Genomic DNA, 13,683 nt, shown 5'->3' with positions numbered 1-13,683 from the left:
ATAAACATCCCATTCAACACAGCTGAAACTATAGTAAGACCACCACATGCTAGGTAATGCTAGTATCAACATCCCATTCAACACAGTTGAAACTATAGTAAGACCACCACATGCTAGGTCATGCTAGTATCAACATCCCATCCAACACAGCTGAAACTATAGTAAGACCACCACATGCTAGGTCATGCTAGTATCAACATCCCATCCAACTTAGCTGAAACTATAGTAAGACCACCACATGCTAGGTCATGCTAGAATAAACATCCCATTCAACACAGCTGAAACTATAGTAAGACCACCACATGCTAGGTCATGCTAGTATCAACATCCCATTCAACACAGCTGAAACTACAGTAAGACCACCACATGCTAGGTCATGCTAGTATCAACATCCCATCCAACACAGCTGCAACTATAGTAAGACCAACACATGCTAGGTCATGCTAGTATCAACATCCCATCCAACACAGCTGAAATTATAGCTAGCCTTGATTAGTAATCACAGCGTCAGCTTTGGACTAAGGTCCAATGTGATAACTTGAAATCTGAGGAAGAAAGTTCGGTTTAAGAAGTAGTATGACATTTTAAATGATGCCGTACATCTATGAATATATGCTTAATGATAAAAAGACCCAGTAATGCTCGACTGCTGAACAGCGCATATAGCGGCCAACAGCATTTGGGCCAGCCCGATGGTGGTAGATATGACCCACTCTCACTAAAACTACTGTAGCAGAGTGAGTCTCATCAGGGTATAAGATGCCTGCATACTCACTATGTACAAGCATACATGATAACATGCGTAAATGTATTACTAGCAGAAGATGAATAAGAATGAATAACAGTAGCTAATACATGATGACTAGAATGAAGTGATCGCTACAGTAGCATACAATGATGGACCGACAGGGAGGACTACCTATGTAAAATACATAACAGGATTAGAACATGGCTAATAAATCAGAGCCTGAACCTACTGTTGCAGATAAGGATGAAGTAAATATTAGAGTGACACAAATTATACCATAAAATGGAAACTAATAATGTGACTCATGCAACAGTATCAAATTGTATTTGTCACATGTGCAGAATACAACAGATGTAGATCTTACAGGGAAATGCAGAATACAACAGATGTAGATCTTACAGGGAAACGCTGAATACAACAGGTGTAGATCTTACAGGGAAATGCAGAATACAACAGGTGTAGATCTTACAGGGAAATGCAGAATACAACAGGTGTAGCTCTTACAGGGAAATGCAGAATACAACAGGTGTAGATCTTACAGGGAAATGCAGAATACAACAGGTGTAGCTCTTACAGGGAAATGCTGAATACAACAGGTGTAGATCTTACAAGGAAATGCTGAATACAACAGATGTAGATCTTACAGGGAAATGCTGAATACAACAGGTGTAGATCTTACAGGGAAATGCTGAATACAACAGGTGTAGATCTTACAGGGAAATGCAGAATACAACAGGTGTAGATCTTACAGGGAAATGCTGAATACAACAGGTGTAGATCTTACAGGGAAATGCAGAATACAACAGGTGTAGATCTTACAGGGAAATGCAGAATACAACAGGTGTAGATCTTACAGGGAAATGCTGAATACAACAGGTGTAGATCTTACAGGGAAATGCAGAATACAACAGGTGTAGATCTTACAGGGAAATGCAGAATACAACAGGTGTAGATCTTACAGGGAAATGCTGAATACAACAGGTGTAGATCTTACAGGGAAATGCAGAATACAACAGGTGTAGATCTTACAGGGAAATGCAGAATACAACAGGTGTAGATCTTACAGGGAAATGCTGAATACAACAGGTGTAGATCTTACAGGGAAATGCAGAATACAACAGGTGTAGATCTTACAGGGAAATGCTGAATACAACAGGTGTAGATCTTACAAGGAAATGCAGAATACAACAGGTGTAGATCTTACAGGGAAATGCTGAATACAACAGGTGTAGATCTTACAGGGAAATGCAGAATACAACAGGTGTAGATCTTACAGGGAAATGCAGAATACAACAGGTGTAGATCTTACAGGGAAATGCTGAATACAACAGGTGTAGATCTTACAGGGAAATGCTGAATACAACAGGTGTAGATCTTACAGGGAAATGCTGAATACGACAGGTGTAGATCTTACAGGGAAATGCAGAATACAACAGGTGTAGATCTTACAGGGAAATGCTGAATACAACAGGTGTAGATCTTACAGGGAAATGCTGAATACAACAGGTGTAGATCTTACAGGGAAATGCAGAATACAACAGGTGTAGATCTTACAGGGAAATGCTGAATACAACAGGTGTAGATCTTACAGGGAAATGCTGAATACAACAGATGTAGATCTTACAGGGAAATGCTTACTTACAAGCCCCTTAACCAACTATGCTTTCAGAAGTTACAAAAAAATAAGTTACGAAAAAATAAGTGTTAAGTAAAAAATAGAAAATAAAAGTAACAAATAATTAAACAGCAGCAGTAAAATAACATTAGAGAGGATATATAAAGGGAAAGGGGGTACCTAGTCAGTTGTACAACTGAATGCATTCAACTGAAATTTGTCTTCTGCATTTAACCCAACCCCTCTACAGGGGGTATTGTACAGAGTCAATTTGGGGGGCACCGGTTAGTTGAGGTAATATGTACATGTAGGTAGAGTTAAAGGGACTATGCATAGATAATAAACAGAGTGTTGCAGCAGTGTCTTGGTAGCCCTTTGATTAGCTGTTCAGGAGTCTTATGGCTTGGGGGTAGAAGCTGTTAAGAAGCCTTTTGGACCTAGACTTGGCGGTCCGGAACCGTTTGCCGTGCGGTCGCAAAGAGAACAGCCTATGACTGGGGTAGCTGGAGTCTGACCATTTTTATGGCCTTCCTCTGACACCGCCAGGTTAGAGGTCCTGGATGGCAGGAAGCTTGGCCCCAGTGATGTACTGGGCCATACGCGCCTTTTGGTCGGAGGCCGAGCAGTTGCCATAACAGTCGGTGATGCAACCAGTCAGTATGCACTAATGCAACCTTTCATAAAGTTGAGTCACGGACCTGTTAATGGTGGGTCGCGACGTGTCAGTGTAAATACATAATTGTTTCATTAATTACTGGAATTGATTTGGCCAAGTGCATCTGCGCTCTCTGTTCAATGTGCTTTCTGCTTAAGCTGCGGTCTATGCTCAGTTTGGCAGCTGCACGAGTGTGAGAGGGAGATGCCTGTGTGCATCGGAGTTGTGTACCGGATCTCTTTTTCTGCGGTTTTCTTGAAGATCACTCCGCTACACGACGCAGCGCTGTCGTTCAGATTGTTGGCATTTTATAACCGGTGATAAGCAGTAATAAGGGAGTACTAACTAACTCTCATAGTAGTATATGTGAGTTTCTCTTTCAAACAATCCCCTGGCCTTGTACACGGCTAATAGCTAACATTCGCCAAAGCAAGCTAGCTACTGATAGTGCAACCCTAGTAACAGTACAGATGAAAATGAAAAATTATCAGGCCTACTTTACATCTTACTGTAGAAATGATTGTTGAAAACTAGTCTAGGTTGGAACTGTTGCTCTCAAAATACAATAATAATTGTTAATCTTAACTGGAATAAACTGATGCTTTTTGAGGCAAACACATTCACAGTTCTGGGCTGCTCATCTACAGTAGGAAGCGGTCTCCTGCCTGACTGAGAAAGCAGTAGATGTTCTGGTCCAGTTTGGCACCACATACCAATGTGAGTCAGGGTTCTCAACTCTGACATACTTAAAAAACAAGTACAGAAACAGTTTCAAGGCTGAGCATAACCTCAGTGTTGCACTGTCAAAAACAGAGCCCAGAATAGACATGCTCTCATTAGGACTGTGTGGGGGTTTTCTGGTCTACAGATGTGATCAATCAGTTTATTCCAGTTCAGAATAAAAAAATATGTATTGTAGTTTAAAACTTCTTATGGCTGCAAGGGGCAGTATTGAGTAGCCAGTTAAATCGTGCCCATTTCAAACGGCCTCGTACTCAATTCTTGCTCGTACAATATGCATATTATTATTACTATTGGATAGAAAACACTCTCTAGTTTCTAAAACCGTTTGAATTATTTCTCTGAGTGAAACAGAACTCATTCTGCAGCACATTTCCTGACCAGGAAGTGGAATGTCAGAAATCGATGCTCCGTTCAACTTCATGCCTATACATGGGCAATGAACGTAAGAGTCTACGTACACTTCATACACCTTCCCCTGGTTGTCAAGAGGCGGTGAGAGAAGAAATTTCGTGTCTATCTTGGTCTGAGGTGGAATTAAAGCTCTTTGTATGACGTGACCGTCCATTTCCTGTTTCTGGAGCGCGCGAAAGAGGACATGGATTTGCCTTCTGTTTAGCTGTCGTTATGGACGACTAACATCTCCGGTTTAGATTTTATTTGATACATGTGACCATATCATCGTAAAGTATGTTTTTTCAATATAGTTTAATCAGATTATTGAAATTTTTTCGGGAGTTTTGCCGTGTTCCGTTCTCTGACTTTGTTGACGTTGGAGAGATCCGTGCCACTTGGCAAGTGCCCATGCTAAATCAAGAGGGAAATTTGCCGTTCCAGATCCAAACAACGACTGTTCTGGACAAAGGACACCTTGTCCAACATTCTGACGGAAGATCACCAAAAGTAAGAAACATTTTATGATGCTATTTCTAATATCTGTCGTGCATGTGAACTGGTCGTCGGCGCCCAAGTGTTTCTGGCTATTGTGGCTACGCTAATATAACGCTATATTGTGTTTTCGCTGTAAAACACTTGATAAATCGGAAATATTGTCTGGAATCACAAGATGCCTGTCTTTCAATTGCTGTACACTATGTATTTTTCAGAAATGTTTTATGATGAGTATTTAGTTATTTGGCGTTGGTGTCTGTAATTTTTCTGTCTGCTTTCGGTGCAATTTCTGACTATAGCTGCAATGTAAACTATGATTTATACCTGAAATATGCACATTTTTTCTAACAAAACATATGCTATACAATAAATATGTTATCAGACTGTCATCTGATGAAGTTGTTTCTTGGTTAGTGGCTATTTATATCTTTATTTGGTCGAATTTGTGATAGCTACTGATGGAGTAAGAAAAGTGGTGTCTTTTGCTAACGTGGTTAGCTAATAGATTTACATATTGTGTCTTCCCTGTAAAACATTTTAAAAATCGGACATGTTGGCTTGATTCACAAGATGTGTACCTTTCATATGCTGTGTTGGACTTGTTAATGTGTGAAAGTTAAATATTTAAAAAAAATATCTTTTGAATTTCGCGCCCTGCACTTGAGCTGGATGTTGTCATAAGTGTACCGACGTCGGGCTGCAGCCAAAACAGGTTAACAGCAACAGTTTCAACCTAGACTTTCAACAATCATTTCTACACTAAGATGTACAGTAGGCCTGATCATTTTTCATCTGTACTGTTACTTAGGGTTGCACTATCAAAAAGCCTGTGTGTGTGTTCTGTTATTCATCTGTGTTATGTGATCAATCCTTTTATTCCAATTCAGAATTAAAATGATTTATTGTATTTTAACAGCAACAGTTCCAACCTAGACAGATATGTTTTTAATGGAGGAAAATAAACATTAATACATACTTATATGGATATTTAATTTAATTGTTATTTGTTTTTGTCTATATTGCATTTGTTTTTAGGCATAAGGGCAATGACATGTACTGATAATTATGTATAGTTGCATATTTTCCTGAGTTTGGGTCCCAGGAAAACACAGAATGTTGTATTCGGTCTCAGGCTGAAAAGGTTGAAGAACCCCTGCACTAATGAGCTAGCAGACGCTCTGAGCAAATCAGAGTAGAAGTGCAGCTAAAGTGTAACTATACAAATGCACTAGTCCAGACCAGTCTGCAAGTTCATTTGAAGGCTTCTAGTTTAAACTGTGTAAGGGAATAGGGTTCCAAGAATAATAACCAGAAATATTGTGTACAACATTTGAATAGTGACTGTCGGCGAAAGTCACACCGACTAATGTGACTGAGATGACCTGTAAAATGTAAGCTATGGCTGATAGTGTGCATTGATTGCAGCGGTTTCGTGAGCTGGACACATACTGTACTAAACTAGTTAACGTCCACAGACTGAAATACTACTGAATCACTGTGATAAACACCATCTTCTGCTCATGATCAGAAAATATTGCTTCTCACTCACTGTATAGCAACACATAGCCTGTATGCTAGTCTAGCATAGACTACTTACTCCTTGTATGGATGAAGGACTATTCTCCATGATGGTTCGCGGAGCACACTGACTCAGCTCGAAAGCTGGTATTGGGAACAAACAAGTAGGCAGTATGATAGACTACTCCTGAGGCTAATTCTACTTAGCTAGCTAGTTTGTATCCAGCTATTAACTGAAAACAGAGCAGCAACATGGTTGATCCTCGCAATCAATCACATCCCCGCAGCAGCCAAACATTGCAACATGAGCATATTGAACGATGCGGGCGAGGTTCAAACACAGCTAGCGAGCACTTACAAAGAAAACATTGTATCAGAAATCAGCAGCATAGCGAGAAACAGCTAGTTACAGCTGCAGAGTCAATGGAGAGAAAGAAGCCAGCGCTTAGTAGCAGCAAGCGGCAGAAGGATGTAAGAGCAGACCCAGTCAATAAGGAAGTCGTGAATGATACTAGCCTCTAATTGGTGCAATCTCAGTTGAGGCAGGCACTCGGGTTTCCTTTCTGAACTAGCTCCGCTTAATAAATAGCCTTATTTTCTTGTGTACATATCTGTTTTTGATATTTTTCTATGGGATTTAGCCAATTCCAGATTTTTTATAATAGATAAAGTATTGGCTTGTTTTAGTGACACAAAAGGAATAATATTGATAAGAGCTTTTAAATAATTTTAGCTCTGGAGTTGCTCCTGATTTGTTTAAATATGTTTTACTTTGTATTGGTGTCAGATATTATTTGTCATTTTATATTTTATATTATGTTATACCATATTGTTCAGTGTCATAATATTGCTTGTTTTATTATCAAATTATGAATTATTACCTATTTTAGATACATTACATTTTGCATTTTTTTTTTTACATTGAATACAGTACATGTATCGTGTTGTAAATAAGCTCAAAGTTAGACAATAAATAGACAACAAATAAATCAATTATGTTTCTTGTATTTGTGCCTATTGTACACATGATGGCGCCATTGAGCAACATAATGCATGAGTGGCTAGCCTGTAGGCCAGCCAGGCATACTCCATTACTGTCAGGAGATAAACTGTAATAGATCAACAATCAGCACTGTTCATCAACAAACACACACACGAACATGCACGCGCACACACACACAAACACACACTGAGTCTGGAACTTGACAGAGTCTTTCCCGGTAGTTCAGACGTTATGTGTGTGTGTGTGTTTGTGTTTATATGTGTTTGTGCGTGTGTGTTTTTGCTTGTGTGTGTGTGTATGTGTGTGTGTGCTTGTGTTTGTGTGTGTGTGTGTTTAAATGTGCGTGTGTGTGTTTTTGCGTGTATGTGTGTGTGTGTGGTATGGGTATGTTGCTCCCTAGACTACTGCAGGAGTACTCTAATGTAAGTGGGCCAACAGATTTACTAGGTGGTAAAGATCTGGATGGACTATTTCTACATTGATCTCATTTCTTTGGTTCTTTTGGAATGTAGTTCATACTGCTACTGGTGTCTGGAGCTCTACCCCTCTGCCCTATCAGACGCTCAGAAGTCCATCCAGCTCGCCCCTGATTGGACAAAGGGATACTTCTTTAAGGGGAGTGCACTGATGGGGTTGAAGGTCAGTGTCTGAGCTTTCTACTGTGAACGTGGACATTGCTGATTGTGTGTGTGTGTGTGTCGGTCTGTCTTCTCCCTCTCTCCACTCCTTCTATCTCCCCATCCTTTCCTCCCTTCACTCTCACTTCATCTCCTCTACCTCCCCTCCCCTCCCCTCAGTTGTCCTTGAATGGCTTTCTGAATAGGAATGGACCAGGGTTTGATGCTGCGTGTTGCTACTGATGTCCACCTGACAGCACAGTAGAGATCACAATGGTGTGTTAGATGTCTCTGCATGAGAGCCTTCAGTTTAGAGCTTCAGTTTAGAGCTTTAAATAGTATCAACATCGTTCAACACAGAGAGAAAAGTACAACGATTCAACTCCTTTCTGGCAGCAAAGGAAAAACAAGCTTTGTTATTGGTTCCATTGTACTTGTGGGACTATGCTATTGGTCCCATTGCATGTATTTGGACTGTGCCTGCTGTTTGTCCTCCGGTCCAGGGGGTGGAGCTGGAGAGCACCAGCCTGGTGATCAGGTTCCCAGACAGCTAGACTTAGAGAACCCCTCCCTCTCTTCAGAGGACCAACTCTATAGGCCTCAACACCTCCTCAGCCTCCCAGTACGCCTCCACAGGGTAAGGACACCCATCTGTCTGTCAAAACATCATCTACGATTTATAAACATATATATAAGCATTTATAATGAATATTTATGAGTTATTCTAAAGTGTTACCAATCATCTCATATAAACTTTTGAAATGTTCAAAGTGATGGAAGGTGCAGGTGCAGGTGCTTGTGTTTTCATACTGTTTGTCTCTCTCTCTCCCAGGACCAGGAGGATGGCTCCCATCAATGGTGACGAGTGTTTCTTCTGGAGGACCACCGGCTGTTTCTATGGTGACAAGTGTCGCTTCAAACACAAGCCTGACCAGAAAGGAAGAGACAGGAAACCATGGCAACCCTGACCACCACGCAGCGACTGGATAGTAGAAAGGGAGGAGAATGAAGAAGATTAAGGAAGAGGATGAGGGACTGTGTCCCTACTTTAAAAGGGAACAGGATGCTTGGGGGGTGTCACCCCGTTTGTAGTCCTCTGGCACAGACCACAGATCCCAGACAGAACACTGGACATATATAATGAGTGTGTGAAGTGTCAATCAAAGTGAAGAGGAGTGCACCTCTGATTTCCTTCCCCCTCTCCCTCGGCCTGAGCTGTGAAACATGGAAATGACATCATCATTAGAACCTTGAAGGGATCTTTGCCCAGTGAACCTCCTCTGTGATGACCATGTTGTAGACACTAAGGGGGCTGACATCTGTTGTTATCATGTGTTTTACTGTGTATGTATGTATGGTCATGTGACTGGACATGTGACCTGAATGTGTGACTCCTTGTGATGTCGCTTTGCCAGCCTGATGCCATAGGGTGCCAAGTAATTGCCCCTACAGGGGATAAATAATCAATGCTTTTTAATTGAATATGGGGCATGTTCCAGGCAGACTAAATTGCACTCACCTGCCTTCTCTCACAACACCTGGATAGGTGTTTGTTTAAGATGTCAGCTAACCCAATCATGATATAGCAAACTGATGCACGACTGCACAGTCAGTGACGTGGCACGCAACCATGAGTCAGCCTGGAACGTCACCAGTGTCCATGGGGTGTTCTAACATCCACACTGGACCACCTTAAATGAAACAAGTAGTGTGCTGCTGTGGATATTGGAACAAGACCCATAACACCTTCCTAATATTGAGTTGCACCACCCCCTTTTGCCCTCAGAACAGCCTCAATTCGTCGGGGCATGGACTCTACAAGGTGTCAAAAGCGTTCCACGGGGATTCTGGCCCATGTTGACTCCAGTTCTTCCCACAGTTGTGTCAAGTTGGCTGGATGTCCTTTTGGTGGTGGACCATTCTTGATACACACGGGAAACTGTTGAGCATGAAAAACCCAGCAGCGTTGCAGTTCTTGACACACTCAAAGCAGTGTGCCTGGCACCTAATACTGTACCCCGTTCAAAGGCACTTCAATATTTTATCATGCCCATTCACCATCTGTATGGCACACATACACAACAACCCATGTCTCAATGCTTAAAAATCCTTCTTTAACGTGTCTCCTCCCCTTCATCTACACTGATTGAAGTGGATTTAACAAGTGACATCAATAAGGGATCATAGCTTTCACCTGGATTCACCTGGTCAGTTAATGTCATGGAAATAGCAGGTGTTCCTAATATTTTGTACACTCAGTGTTTGTTTGGTGGACTAATACATGTCTGTTCAGTGGACTAATACATGTATGTTCAGTTGACTAAAGTGAAAATATGAGGAGTACACAATGATTGTTTGAGAGCATCAATGTAAAATGACAATCTGTCTGTAACCCCTCACTCAGCATGTGGGGGAGCTGAGTGTACAAATGACTGTTTTATTATGTCAATCAGTTGTATTCATTAATAATAAAATACAGTTTTATCAAATCAGATGAAGTTTCATTATTAAATGTAATTTTTATCTGTATCTTTATCCGGTGCCACGTGGCGTATATTTACGTTTCCCTCTCTGATTGGATTCTCTGAATTCACATTCGTCGAGTGACAATTAAAGAAAAAAAACGACATTGATGAAAGATGTGAATTCCTCTACCCTGGCAAAGACATAGACCATATCTAGGAAAACGATTTAGGCTTTGCCTGTTTCTCTCTGCCCCTGGCCCCTGTTCCTCTCTGCCCCTGTTGCTCTCTGCCCCTGTTCCTCTCTGCCCCTGGCCCCTGTTCCTCTCTCTGCCCCTGTTCCTCTCTGCCCCTGTTCCTCTCTGCCCCTGTTCCTCTCTGCCCCTGGCCCCAGTACTTTCTGGCTGCGTCCCTTTTCTCCACCCTTCCCGAAGTGTGCATTAACAATTAATCACCAATCACACACACACACACACACACACACACACACACACACACACACACACACACACACACACACACACACACACACACACACACACACACACACACACACACACACACACACACACACACACACACACACACACACACACACACACACACACGGAGGCAGTGTTAACTGAGTTGTCTCATATCAGGTGGAGAGTCCAGACCCTGTGAAGAGGAAGAGAGTCTCACTAACAGGTGACATGAACACAATTGTCTCAGAATGATTATTTCTATTCACTGAAATGACCCCAGTTTAACACTGTATGTGTGTGTTCTCCTCCAGAGAAGGGTATTCAGCTGTTTAAGCAGCCAGTACTCTCAGGATGTGGACATGTTCTCTGAGTCTATACACTGTAACCCCAAAGACCACAGGTACACAACACCTTAAAGCTTAACCTCTGACCCCAAACACCACATGTACACAACATATCACACCACTATACTCCCACCTGAAATTAGATTTGTGTAATCTTGTCCAAACTCTCTCTCTCTTTCTCTCTGGTTCTTTGTGAATAATTGATACATCTACGGGTGTTTGGAGATCTACTCCTCTGACTAATCAGATGCTCAGATGTCCATCCAGCTTGCTCCTGATTGGCCAAAGGGATACTTCCACAAAGGGAGTGCACTAACAGGGTTGAAGGTCACTATCTGAGCTATCTACTGTGAACTTGCACGATGCTTTGTGTGTGTGTGTGTCTGTCTGTCAGAATTCTGACTCTCGCCATCTCTCTTCCTCCCCCCTCCCTCCCTCCTCCCCTCTTCTCTCCAGCGGTATGGTGAGGCAGAGAGGGCCATGTAACACAATGGAGGCTCCTCAGAGGAGGAAGGGGAGGGCCATCCTCCTTAGTGAATTTCATTATTAAAAAAAAAAAGTTAAACATTAAAAAGTTATCATTTTTAGATGAAACTATCTAATCAAACAAATTATTAAAACACACTATTTTGCAATGAAGGTCTATAGTAGCCTCAACAGCACTCTGTAGGGTAGCACCATGGTGTAGCTGGAGGACAGCTAGCTTCCGTCCCCTGGTACATTGATTTCCATACAAAACCTAGGAAGCTCATGGTTCTCGCCCCCTTCCATAGACTTACACAGTAATTATGACAAGTTCCAGAGCATGTCCTCCAACCTATCAGAGCTCTTGCAGAATGAACTGACATTTTGTCCACCCAATCAAAGGATCAGAGAATGAATCTAGTACTGAAAGCATAAGCTACAGCTAGCTAGCACTGCAGTGCATAACATGTGGTGAGTAGTTGACTCAGAGAGAAAGACAATAGTTGAACAGTTTTGAACAAACACTTTTTTTCCAAAATGAAGGAGAAGCAAGATAGAGAGCGATAGAGACAGATTTCGTAATTCTTTTTCTCTTTCACTTACTTAGCCAGCAAATGCAGCTATCTAGTTTAGCCTACTCAAACACCCTGCTCAAACAGAGGGATGCTATGTTAGCTAGATGTCTATGACTATCCAACAGAACACTGGAACTCTTCCAAGTCAAGGTAAGCTTTTGGTTTTACTGATTTATTGCCATCGGGACTCGCCTGTGTAAGTGCTAAACTGCTTACTGACTGTACACAGTAACGTTACTGCATGATTTTAGCGGGATTACTAACGCATTAGTTCTATTAGCTATTGTAGCGACCCACACAGACAGCTGTGAAGTTATGTGTTAGGCTATTAGTTGGTTGTGTTGTACTTACCAGTACCCAGTGTTCGCGGGGTCTGACATGCCAATCAACTTGCCAATCACGGAATGCCTGGAATGTTCTGATGCCGGGCATCCTGGTGGTTGGTGGAGTGGCGTGGAGGGGGTTGGGCAGGGGGATGGAGCATTGGAAGTTAAGACCAGGTTTAGCCATTGTTCTCTCTCTTACATCTGGCCTTCACAAGAAAAGTTCACGTTTTTTTATAGGGTATCCTTCATTTATTTGGCATGGGCTACGGCCAAACAGTAGCCTGTGTGAAGTTGGGTTAATAAAACGTAAATTCGTAAACTCAATCCTCTGTCTGGACAATTGTTCCTTTATGATCTAGCCAGGTCTTTGCACTATGTTGACTATGACGTTACTTTAGCTAATATGGTGACAACGATATAGGGTGTGTGTAATAGTTTGGCTTGGAAAGTTTTTTTTGCCTGGTCATATACAGCTGATATGTTTGCTACTATAACAACCTCCACTCTTCTGGGAAGGCTTTCCACTAGATGTTGGAACGTTGCTTCAAGCATTTCGCTACAGCAATTTGGCTAACACCCGCAATAACAACTGCTAAACACGTGTATTTGATGAATACAATTTCATTTGATTTGATTGCTGTGGGGACTTGCTTCCATTCAGCCACAAGAGCATTGGTGAGCTTGGGCAGTGATCCAATTCTACCCAAAGGTTTTCGATGGGGTTGAGGTCTGGGCTCTGTGCAGGCCATTCAAGATCTTCCACACCGATCTCGACAAACCATTTCTGTATGGACCTTGCTTTGTACACGGGGGCATTGTCGCGCTGAAACAGGAAAGTGTCTTTCCCAAACTGTTTCCACAAAGTTGGAAGCACAGAATCGTATAGAATATTATTGTTTGCTGTAGCGTTAAGGTCTCCCTTCACCGGAACTAAGGGATCTAGAAAAACAGCCCCAGACCATTATTCCTCCTCCACCAAACTTTACAGTTGGCACTGTCGATTGGGGCAGGTAGCGTTCTCCTGGTATCCGCCAAACCCAGATTTATCCGTCGGACTGCCAGACGGTGAAACGTGATTCATCACTCCAGAGAACGCGTTTCCACTGCTCCAGAGTCCAATGGAGGCGAGCTTTACACTACTCCAGCCGACGCTTGTTATTGCGCACGGTGATCTTAAGAAATGGAAACCCATTTCATGAAGCTCCCGACGAACAGTTTGTGTGCTGAAGTTGCTTCTAGCCGCAGTTCGGAACTCGGGA

At 42.1% G+C, this 13,683-nt stretch overlaps 1 pseudogene; it reads left to right on the top strand.

Moving 5' to 3' along the window:
* Nucleotides 1-9,381: 9,381 nt before the first annotated feature.
* The window catches only part of LOC120032457, a 103,784-nt pseudogene continuing 99,482 nt past the window's right edge, over nucleotides 9,382-13,683 (top strand).

The sequence above is a fragment of the Salvelinus namaycush genome, chromosome 39, assembly GCF_016432855.1.
Source record: "Salvelinus namaycush isolate Seneca chromosome 39, SaNama_1.0, whole genome shotgun sequence".
In the NCBI taxonomy this organism is placed as follows: Eukaryota; Metazoa; Chordata; class Actinopteri; order Salmoniformes; family Salmonidae; genus Salvelinus; species Salvelinus namaycush.
Note: the sequence above shows the minus strand (reverse complement) of the source record. Positions and strands in the feature narration are given on the sequence as shown.